Source organism: Cucurbita pepo, chromosome 10 (assembly GCF_057944985.1).
Source record: "Cucurbita pepo subsp. pepo isolate OVF chromosome 10, ASM5794498v1, whole genome shotgun sequence".
NCBI lineage: Eukaryota > Viridiplantae > Streptophyta > Magnoliopsida > Cucurbitales > Cucurbitaceae > Cucurbita > Cucurbita pepo.
In genome coordinates this window covers 10,296,124-10,308,595 of record NC_141807.1, presented here as the reverse complement: position 1 = coordinate 10,308,595, position 12,472 = coordinate 10,296,124, and the positions used below count along the sequence as shown (strand labels likewise).

Sequence of the window (12,472 nt, the reverse complement as noted above, 5' to 3'; positions counted from 1 at the left end):
ATGATGTTTAGATTTACTGAGATTGTTGCTAACTTTAATTTTAGTAAGCTACTAAATGTTAGTGCATGCGTGAAAATGATTTTGCTAAGCAAGATCATATGTTTTAGTTAGACGTCTTGAACATAGATAAACTACACAGTCTTATGACCATAGAAATGGGAGGAATGTACCAATGTAAACTGAAGAGTAAGCAGTGTCAGATGAAATAAAATGACCTAAGAAAAGCTTGATAGACGTCAATATCTTATAGTACACTATAGATACTAAAAGTGGTAGTGCGTGAAATTTTTTTTTTTATAACTTTGAAGTATGTAAAAATGAAATTAAAAGTATCAATAAAAATTAAAAAAAAATTGAGTTAAGACCATAAAAGTTTAAAACATGTATACTTAAATTGATTGGTGAATGACATAAGTGCCTTTAATGGAAGCTGAGCTTTGGAAGTATTGAGATATAGAAAACTTTCCTGCCTTAATAATACAACCAATTAGAGAAGTTGTGAGGTGATTTAAAAGTATCAAGCCACAGTTTGGACGAGGCATTACGATCATAGTCAAAATTTTAGAGGTGTATGGAGAGGGAATACGGTATGAGATTGTCAAAGGTACCTTAAATTTAAGAAACCATGATTTAAAATGAACTTGGGTGGGGGATACACGAGGATTAGAGTGGGACATTGTCTCTAAATCAACTAGAAGTTTTGTGGTAATTCTTCTTAGGGTACACGAATGCACTCAAGAAGCTCAACATAAACAAATTGTTGTAGGAAATTACCGTACAATTTTTCCTAGCAATGTCAACCTAGTTAAAAGGTATTACTATAGTTAAAGTTTCAAGACTATCATTTTAAGTTTGATTTTCAAGTATCCCAAGTTTTATGGCATCTGAGGATATCCACCATGCTTATACAATACCAATTTTTATAAGAGAATTTTGTTAAGCCCATTCTTGGTATTACAAAGGCATTGAAAGGGTTGTGATGTCTTTCCATTATGGTTATAGGAACATTAGTTTTGGATTGTAGTAGATAAGGTATACCAAGAGAAAAGCCTATTTGACAATGTTTCCTATGGAAGTTACCAAATCCTCAAACTCTAGCTTGACCACAAATCAAATACAGGAAGTCGTTCCTAGATCCATGTGATTTACTAGTGCATTCTATTTGCATTGGAACAGGGTGGAGTTCTTAACTAGTTTCATGTCATGATTTTGAGTCCAAAAATTTACTAGAATTGGGGTAGGTAGCCAAGAGAGAAGAAGTATTACCAATTTCTTGATTTTGTATGGGAAAATAGGCAAATTTGTATATGGAATTCATCTACAAAGATGAGACATTAATGATGAACCAAATCAAGTGGACACCAACAATAATGAGGAAAGGAAAATAATTCTTTCTTTCTTTTTAATTATTAAAAATACAGAGAACGAACAATTTTAATTGGAAACATTCCTCTAATGAATTCCTAGGGAACTCCTATAGTAAATGGACTATACAGAATTGTGATCAGTCAAATATTGCAAAGCCCTGGTATCTATTACTGGTCAGTATTGGACTGTAACGAAATTTTGGTCTACACTAGCACCGTAATATCTTATTGGTGAGGAAGATTAAAATTAGAGATAGATCGAGAAGCAAAGATATGAGCGCGTGTGAGTAGGAAACAGAAAATATCTATCCTAGTTCTACCATCAGCTATGGGTTCAAATCTTAAGAGAAATTCTCGAGAATGTTTCTAACCCGGAATTTTTCTTTCTTTAATGATAGGGAGAGAGAAAAAAAAAATGGATCAAAAGAAAATGCCATTTTGGATATTTAAAAATGAGATTTTGAGAACTCATGGACAAACAGGTCAATTAGTGAACCTTTAGCTAAGTGTAGAAAATTGGATTTGGAGAACAATGTAAAGCAGAAACTAGTAAAACTATTGATCTAGTAGATGGAATCATAGTAAAAAAAAAAAAAAAAAAAAAAAAGAAGTGAGGAACTATGTAAGTTTTCCAACCTTATTGTATACATGAACATTTATTTCAATGAAGTGCCAGAGCCACAAACCTTAGATGAATTATGTTGTCCATGAAATTTTAGAAGAAGACCCAATATGACATGATAAGGCTAGGTACGAAATTTGGTGACCATTAGGTTATGATAACGGGCTAAACCAAGTGTAGGTGTAAAATGACTAATGACCAAAGTGACCTCTAAATGACATAAAATTTGATGAGGAGCCTTATATCATGGTGTAAAGGGATTACACGAAGTTACAAGACCATTGGAATATGCGGAAGAATTAAACCAAGATTTGGAGGTAAATGACAAAAAAAAAACCATTTTGGAGTATGAATTAAAATTTAAAATACCTAACTATCTGACAAGACACCTAATAAGGATTCAAAGATTTTATGAATACAAAGTGATAGGCTTATGAAGGTTTTATACATGCAAATAAATGTTATAACTCATACGAATTAAGGTATACTTGTTAAGAATTTTTGCTTAGTGGTACTTGAAGACTTAACAAAGAACTCTTAGAATAAGGACCCGAGTTATTCCAAGATTAAAACACTTTCAAGGACGAAAGTTTCTTTTAGAGGGATATAATGTAATAGCGGAAAAGTAAATAAAGAAATAAACAAATAAAAAAAACTTTATAAAAAATAGTTAAAATAATAATAATAAAAAATTAATTAATTAATTAAAATTAGAATTAAAAAAAAAAAAAAAAATCATTCCCCACCTCTCTCCACTATTCCTTTGTCCCTTCCCACAATTATCTCTCCTAGATCCATCCCACCTTCCAAAAGAAAAAGAAAGAAACAGAAAAACAACAATGGTCAGTCTGAGAAGAAGTACAATGGCTTTCATTGCAGATTTAGAGATTTTTGTCAGTTATTACGGTAAAATCCTATCTCATATTTCCTTTTCCTTTATAGTTATGGTGATAAGAAATTAATTTAGGATCAAATCTTGTTTCCTATCTTAACTGTAATAATCAGATCTCATATACAATTATTAGATTTTTGTTAGCATTTTAATTATACGATAAGGTTATAACTTATATTCAATAAAATTTTAGGTGGCAAATCTATAAACTAAAAGATCGTAGTCTATACTTAAAATTGACCACTAATATCTGTTTACACAATTGAAAAACCTATTTACAGAATGAAAAGGATTAGAGAGAGAGGGAGATTGAGGAAAGATTTGTTAAACAGTATTTAACAAGTTATTTACAGAATGAAAAGGATGAGAGAGAGAGAGGGAGAAGTATTTAACAAGTAAATATCAGACGGCAGGGAGCTCCTCCCAATTAAAACCTATTTACAGAATGAAAAAGATGAGAGAGAGAGAGGGAGATTAAGGAAAGATCTGTTAAACAGTATTTAACAATAAAACGAAATATCAAACAGCAGTGAGCTCCTCCCAATTTTGTGTAACAGAAAACATCACAATTTTTACTAGAGGGTGGTGAGATTCAATATCAAACAGCAGTGAGCTCCTTCCAATTTTGTGTAACAGAAAACATCACAATTTTTACTAGAGGGTGGTGAGATTCTTTAAATTTTGTCTAACAGAAAAGATCAAAATTTGACTATTGGGCAATGTAAATTAGGGAAATAATTTTATAGAGTTCAAATTGAAACTGATGTCATGAGCTCATATAGGTTGACTCGGATTTCAAAGGACGGAATTGAACTTTCATTAAAGATATATTTGTGACAACGACTTAAGCTATCCAGGTAAGTGACCTTACTATCGGCATGGTTATTTTTTTATGTTGACACGTGCCCTGTGGTTCTGCACGTGTCATATATATTGATATGTGTGAATTGTCTGTGGATCGATATGCTTCCTATATGTTATGTTATGTTATATAATATGTGGATTGTATGATAATAATTATCGTACGATGTGCTCTAGGAGATTTTTGAGATAGGATACGAGAAGGATGCACAAAACGAAATGTAACGATAGGAGTAAGATACGTTCATGAAACGTTAGAGTTAGGTTACACACCGAAGTGCTATGGATAGGAGAGAATGGTGAAAGAATACGGTTAGGTTATTGGTAGAAAGGGTTAGGTTTGTGATAGATTGATAGAACGATAGCATTAGGGTATGTTCTTGTGACGATATGACTAAGGTACGTCACGTAATGATATGTCTGTGATAGGTATAAGAATATTAAGGCTATGGTAAGTTAGAGAACGATATGACTATGAAGTGTTTACGTTATGACTTGTTTATGATATGATGCATTGTATGCTAGATTATGGTGCTTAAGTACGTAGTTATGTGAACGTGAATGTATGCTTTTAGTCTGATGTGATGTGTAATGCATGTAACGATGTGTGGTCCTTAACGATTATGGCTTGTTTGTATGAATATTTGAATGTAACTGCATGAATTGTATGACATGAAATACGGTAAATTGCACGAAACATAACCCTGTTAGGAATATGTATGATATGTAAAGAAATGAGAATGAGAATGACATGTAAGCATGAAAACGTGACAGGGGGTTATGTTCATTAATGATAACTGTAGGACTAGTGGGACCTCATGCATATTGTGTGCTCATGCATTTGGGGGGATACCCCTATCCCATCACGAGGGTACGGACGCGTACATCCAATGGCAGGACAACGATCGTTATGCTTTGCATAGCGCTGCCGTGACGGTTCTAGTTTTAACGAGTCACGGTGGGCCCCCAGAGCATGCCCACCGGCTAGGGACAGTGGCCCAGCGGTGTGCGAACTAGCTGGTGAGCTCATACTCGCACGTATGGGCTGCGTGTAGAGTATATGGTACACGTCCACGATTACCTGTTAGGATTACACCGTAGGGAAAATGAAACGAAACGAAACGAAAAAGAAACGAAACGAAATGAAACGAAACGAAAGATAGGTCTCATCATTTTATTGCATGTGATTGTTGCATTTAACCCCAATAGTGGGGTCACTTACTGAGTATTTCTTTAAATACTCAAGCCATGTGCTACTACATTTTTCAGGTTAAGGCAAGACATTCCTGTACGGCTGACGACGGCATCGCAACTCGAGATCATGGCACATGCATAGGATAGTGGTATTCATTTTCTTAGACTTAGGATAGAATAGGATGTTTTAAATTTAAACGCTTATTTATTTTATTTCGGGTCTTTTATTGTGTCGTTTTAAAGATGTTTTCGAAACACGTAAGTCCATGGCTGTGTTTTTAAGTTAAAGGTTATGTTTTATGGAATTTAAATGAAGTCTTCCGCATTCAATGTTTATGGTATGTATACAGTAGCGACCTTAAATTAAGTAGAAAATTTCGGGTCGTTACAGTGAGCCAGGTTATAGATCTTGTAGACTAGCCTACGATGTAGGCTTGGCATGTTCCATGGTCCCACCGTTGATGCCCCGTCTCCGTCAGGTATGTCTTGCTTAAGATAAAAAATGAAATGTCGTTGATTGTGTATGTTGTTATTGTTTGGTCATTATAAAATATAACTCGTAATTGGACTTTTACTTTATTGATTGTATTATAATTTACTGCATTCATGTTAGCTTAATTCTATATTTATTTTAATTTAGAATACTTTATGTTTTACCTTGCATGGAATGTGAATGTAAATTGTTGTATTGATGATGTTTAGATTTACTGAGATTGTTGCTAACTTTAATTTTAGTAAGCTACTAAATGTTAGTGCATGCGTGAAAATGATTTTGCTAAGCAAGATCATATGTTTTAGTTAGACGTCTTGAACATAGATAAACTACACAGTCTTATGACCATAGAAATGGGAGGAATGTACCAATGTAAACTGAAGAGTAAGCAGTGTCAGATGAAATAAAATGACCTAAGAAAAGCTTGATAGACGTCAATATCTTATAGTACACTATAGATACTAAAAGTGGTAGTGCGTGAAATTTTTTTTTTTATAACTTTGAAGTATGTAAAAATGAAATTAAAAGTATCAATAAAAATTAAAAAAAAATTGAGTTAAGACCATAAAAGTTTAAAACATGTATACTTAAATTGATTGGTGAATGACATAAGTGCCTTTAATGGAAGCTGAGCTTTGGAAGTATTGAGATATAGAAAACTTTCCTGCCTTAATAATACAACCAATTAGAGAAGTTGTGAGGTGATTTAAAAGTATCAAGCCACAGTTTGGACGAGGCATTACGATCATAGTCAAAATTTTAGAGGTGTATGGAGAGGGAATACGGTATGAGATTGTCAAAGGTACCTTAAATTTAAGAAACCATGATTTAAAATGAACTTGGGTGGGGGATACACGAGGATTAGAGTGGGACATTGTCTCTAAATCAACTAGAAGTTTTGTGGTAATTCTTCTTAGGGTACACGAATGCACTCAAGAAGCTCAACATAAACAAATTGTTGTAGGAAATTACCGTACAATTTTTCCTAGCAATGTCAACCTAGTTAAAAGGTATTACTATAGTTAAAGTTTCAAGACTATCATTTTAAGTTTGATTTTCAAGTATCCCAAGTTTTATGGCATCTGAGGATATCCACCATGCTTATACAATACCAATTTTTATAAGAGAATTTTGTTAAGCCCATTCTTGGTATTACAAAGGCATTGAAAGGGTTGTGATGTCTTTCCATTATGGTTATAGGAACATTAGTTTTGGATTGTAGTAGATAAGGTATACCAAGAGAAAAGCCTATTTGACAATGTTTCCTATGGAAGTTACCAAATCCTCAAACTCTAGCTTGACCACAAATCAAATACAGGAAGTCGTTCCTAGATCCATGTGATTTACTAGTGCATTCTATTTGCATTGGAACAGGGTGGAGTTCTTAACTAGTTTCATGTCATGATTTTGAGTCCAAAAATTTACTAGAATTGGGGTAGGTAGCCAAGAGAGAAGAAGTATTACCAATTTCTTGATTTTGTATGGGAAAATAGGCAAATTTGTATATGGAATTCATCTACAAAGATGAGACATTAATGATGAACCAAATCAAGTGGACACCAACAATAATGAGGAAAGGAAAATAATTCTTTCTTTCTTTTTAATTATTAAAAATACAGAGAACGAACAATTTTAATTGGAAACATTCCTCTAATGAATTCCTAGGGAACTCCTATAGTAAATGGACTATACAGAATTGTGATCAGTCAAATATTGCAAAGCCCTGGTATCTATTACTGGTCAGTATTGGACTGTAACGAAATTTTGGTCTACACTAGCACCGTAATATCTTATTGGTGAGGAAGATTAAAATTAGAGATAGATCGAGAAGCAAAGATATGAGCGCGTGTGAGTAGGAAACAGAAAATATCTATCCTAGTTCTACCATCAGCTATGGGTTCAAATCTTAAGAGAAATTCTCGAGAATGTTTCTAACCCGGAATTTTTCTTTCTTTAATGATAGGGAGAGAGAAAAAAAAAATGGATCAAAAGAAAATGCCATTTTGGATATTTAAAAATGAGATTTTGAGAACTCATGGACAAACAGGTCAATTAGTGAACCTTTAGCTAAGTGTAGAAAATTGGATTTGGAGAACAATGTAAAGCAGAAACTAGTAAAACTATTGATCTAGTAGATGGAATCATAGTAAAAAAAAAAAAAAAAAAAAAAAAGAAGTGAGGAACTATGTAAGTTTTCCAACCTTATTGTATACATGAACATTTATTTCAATGAAGTGCCAGAGCCACAAACCTTAGATGAATTATGTTGTCCATGAAATTTTAGAAGAAGACCCAATATGACATGATAAGGCTAGGTACGAAATTTGGTGACCATTAGGTTATGATAACGGGCTAAACCAAGTGTAGGTGTAAAATGACTAATGACCAAAGTGACCTCTAAATGACATAAAATTTGATGAGGAGCCTTATATCATGGTGTAAAGGGATTACACGAAGTTACAAGACCATTGGAATATGCGGAAGAATTAAACCAAGATTTGGAGGTAAATGACAAAAAAAAAACCATTTTGGAGTATGAATTAAAATTTAAAATACCTAACTATCTGACAAGACACCTAATAAGGATTCAAAGATTTTATGAATACAAAGTGATAGGCTTATGAAGGTTTTATACATGCAAATAAATGTTATAACTCATACGAATTAAGGTATACTTGTTAAGAATTTTTGCTTAGTGGTACTTGAAGACTTAACAAAGAACTCTTAGAATAAGGACCCGAGTTATTCCAAGATTAAAACACTTTCAAGGACGAAAGTTTCTTTTAGAGGGATATAATGTAATAGCGGAAAAGTAAATAAAGAAATAAACAAATAAAAAAAACTTTATAAAAAATAGTTAAAATAATAATAATAAAAAATTAATTAATTAATTAAAATTAGAATTAAAAAAAAAAAAAAAATCATTCCCCACCTCTCTCCACTATTCCTTTGTCCCTTCCCACAATTATCTCTCCTAGATCCATCCCACCTTCCAAAAGAAAAAGAAAGAAACAGAAAAACAACAATGGTCAGTCTGAGAAGAAGTACAATGGCTTTCATTGCAGATTTAGAGATTTTTGTCAGTTATTACGGTAAAATCCTATCTCATATTTCCTTTTCCTTTATAGTTATGGTGATAAGAAATTAATTTAGGATCAAATCTTGTTTCCTATCTTAACTGTAATAATCAGATCTCATATACAATTATTAGATTTTTGTTAGCATTTTAATTATACGATAAGGTTATAACTTATATTCAATAAAATTTTAGGTGGCAAATCTATAAACTAAAAGATCGTAGTCTATACTTAAAATTGACCACTAATATCTGTTTACACAATTGAAAAACCTATTTACAGAATGAAAAGGATTAGAGAGAGAGGGAGATTGAGGAAAGATTTGTTAAACAGTATTTAACAAGTTATTTACAGAATGAAAAGGATGAGAGAGAGAGAGGGAGAAGTATTTAACAAGTAAATATCAGACGGCAGGGAGCTCCTCCCAATTAAAACCTATTTACAGAATGAAAAAGATGAGAGAGAGAGAGGGAGATTAAGGAAAGATCTGTTAAACAGTATTTAACAATAAAACGAAATATCAAACAGCAGTGAGCTCCTCCCAATTTTGTGTAACAGAAAACATCACAATTTTTACTAGAGGGTGGTGAGATTCAATATCAAACAGCAGTGAGCTCCTTCCAATTTTGTGTAACAGAAAACATCACAATTTTTACTAGAGGGTGGTGAGATTCTTTAAATTTTGTCTAACAGAAAAGATCAAAATTTGACTATTGGGCAATGTAAATTAGGGAAATAATTTTATAGAGTTCAAATTGAAACTGATGTCATGAGCTCATATAGGTTGACTCGGATTTCAAAGGACGGAATTGAACTTTCATTAAAGATATATTTGTGACAACGACTTAAGCTATCCAGGTAAGTGACCTTACTATCGGCATGGTTATTTTTTTATGTTGACACGTGCCCTGTGGTTCTGCACGTGTCATATATATTGATATGTGTGAATTGTCTGTGGATCGATATGCTTCCTATATGTTATGTTATGTTATATAATATGTGGATTGTATGATAATAATTATCGTACGATGTGCTCTAGGAGATTTTTGAGATAGGATACGAGAAGGATGCACAAAACGAAATGTAACGATAGGAGTAAGATACGTTCATGAAACGTTAGAGTTAGGTTACACACCGAAGTGCTATGGATAGGAGAGAATGGTGAAAGAATACGGTTAGGTTATTGGTAGAAAGGGTTAGGTTTGTGATAGATTGATAGAACGATAGCATTAGGGTATGTTCTTGTGACGATATGACTAAGGTACGTCACGTAATGATATGTCTGTGATAGGTATAAGAATATTAAGGCTATGGTAAGTTAGAGAACGATATGACTATGAAGTGTTTACGTTATGACTTGTTTATGATATGATGCATTGTATGCTAGATTATGGTGCTTAAGTACGTAGTTATGTGAACGTGAATGTATGCTTTTAGTCTGATGTGATGTGTAATGCATGTAACGATGTGTGGTCCTTAACGATTATGGCTTGTTTGTATGAATATTTGAATGTAACTGCATGAATTGTATGACATGAAATACGGTAAATTGCAGGAAACATAACCCTGTTAGGAATATGTATGATATGTAAAGAAATGAGAATGAGAATGACATGTAAGCATGAAAACGTGACAGGGGGTTATGTTCATTAATGATAACTGTAGGACTAGTGGGACCTCATGCATATTGTGTGCTCATGCATTTGGGGGGATACCCCTATCCCATCACGAGGGTACGGACGCGTACATCCAATGGCAGGACAACGATCGTTATGCTTTACATAGCGCTGCCGTGAGCCAGGAGAGCTTGGAGAGCTTGCTTCAGCCAAATTTGGGGGGATACCCCTATTCCTTGCCGTATTCGAGCTAGGAGAGCTTGCTTCAGCCAAAGAGCCAGATGAAATATTTTCCTCTGCAGTATTTTTATCTGCCGCGTCTATATCATTATTTTCATCTGCCGCGTCTATATCATTATTTTCATCTGCCGCTTCTATATCCTTATTTTCATCTGCCGTTTCTATATCATAGAGTCTGTAAGCTTTTGACTCTTCACTAACTCCCAGCAAAACATAACTCAAACTCTTATCATCTACCTTAGTTCTCTGAGCTGCCTCCTCTTTTTGTCTCTGAATCAACTCGAGGTCACAATATTGTTCTTCTTCCTTCCGCTGCAGCTCCAGAACTAATCGTCTGTGCTTTTTCTACCCTTCTTCTATTCTCTTCCAGCATTTTATCTAGCTCTTCTCTCTCTTTTCGTGCTTTTTCTTCTTTTTGTCTTGTAGCAGTAAGAGCGGCTTCTTTCTCTTTCTCAAGCTGCACATCAACATCATCAAACAACTTCGTGCGACCTTCTTCTATTCGCCTCTGTATTTCTAATTTAGTCTCTTCAGAGTTTAGCCTTTCTTCAACATTCTTCTGAATTAGTTCTTCCATCCTCCTAGCTGCATCTTCTTCTAACTTCTTCAACTCTGTTTCACGCCTTTTCATCTCTTCTTCCTCTTTCTTAAGCTTCTCTATGGAATGATTCCGATTAGTGGATGCACGACTAGGACTGGAACTGGACGATTTGGGGAAAGGAGATAACGAGGAAGTCCTACTTCTGCGTTGGCAGCTGAGGGAACTTGAACGGCTGCTTCTCCTGGAATTGGTAGTGAAATGATAGGGGGAAGAACTTGGGTCCCTTCTGCTTCTCTGACTATGGCGATAGGAATTGGAGCGGTGAGGGTACGACAGAGACCTTGAACCACTTTTCCCCATAAGTTTCAATTGAGTTTGAACGGTTGCTACAGGCTGAGATATAGCATGCAATACGAACATTCGATTCAATGACATCTTTGTCTCCATGATTAAGCCTCTCTCAAGATGAAACACCTTGCATGTTCCATTTTGAAACAAAAAGGTAACGCCTTTGCTTGCAATTTACCAATACTCAACAAATTGTTCCTCAGGTCTGGCACATAGAACACTCCTGTGATTATCATTATGATTCCATTCACTTCCAGCCATACATTACCCTTTCCAGTTACAACCATGCTCGAGTTGTTGCCCAGCTTCACTGAATCTCTGAAACTTCCATCAAAATCTGAAAAATATTCCTTCTTCCCACACATATGATTGCTACATCCCGAGTCAAGGAACCACATATCTTCTCTATTGGCCTTATGCATATTCACGTAAGCCTCAGCGACATCTCTTCTTGACTCTCTGCATAGTTTGTCTCCTTCCCCTTGCTTTGACATTCCCATTAAAAATGTCCTAGCTTGTGACAGGTATAGCACTCCACTGTGGCCTTGTTGAAGGTTTGTCTGCCTCGTCTGGTATTGCTTTGACATTCCCATTGAAGATGTCCTAGCTTGTGACAGTTATAGCGCTCCACTATGGTCTTGTTGAAGGTTTGTCTGCCTCGTCCCCTTCCTCTGCCTCTAAAGCTTCCACGACCTTGACTCCTTCCTCCAGCAGACTGCACAAGTGGACTCTCCATCGACATACTTTTATTATGACACACGTAGAAGACTGCTGCTTCTAATTTTAACTAGTTTAGGGCATGACTCTAATACCAAAATGTTAGGAACAGAAAAAGAAAACTGAAAAGATCAGAAGAATCGGGAGAAATCTCTCATCCAATTGAAGAATGACTAAATCAAATCTAATTCAAATAACTAGATAAAATCTAATCCAAATAACTTAATCAAATCTAATCCTTATAGTTATCATATCTATTTTGTATCATATTTATGTCTCGTATCTATATCTCATTTTTATTTTTGTGACTCTGAGATATTTTGCTTTTATAAATAGATATCTTCACGAAAATAAGTTTAATTTATGTTGAGATGGAAAATAAAAATTGACACTTAAGGACGTTGATACTTGGGACTTTGATTCCTCTTGGTGTGAAGCTTCCATCTTGCAATTACTTGGGTAGAGAATGTGTTTCACTTAAAATTCACTCAAGAGAAAATAATC

At 34.4% G+C, this 12,472-nt stretch overlaps 1 long non-coding RNA gene and 1 pseudogene across 1 annotated transcript; one reads left to right on the top strand and one right to left on the bottom strand.

The window, feature by feature from the left end:
• The first annotated feature begins 2,402 nt into the window (after nt 1-2,402).
• Nucleotides 2,403-5,119, top strand: LOC147790668 (uncharacterized). Its single transcript, XR_015422766.1, has 3 exons — nt 2,403-2,895; nt 3,664-3,738; nt 5,012-5,119. It is a non-coding gene; the product is annotated as an uncharacterized LOC147790668 (long non-coding RNA).
• Nucleotides 5,120-8,350: 3,231 nt separating this feature from the next.
• LOC147790667 (uncharacterized) lies at nt 8,351-11,350 on the bottom strand (annotated as a pseudogene).
• Between the last annotated feature and the right edge of the window lie 1,122 nt (nt 11,351-12,472).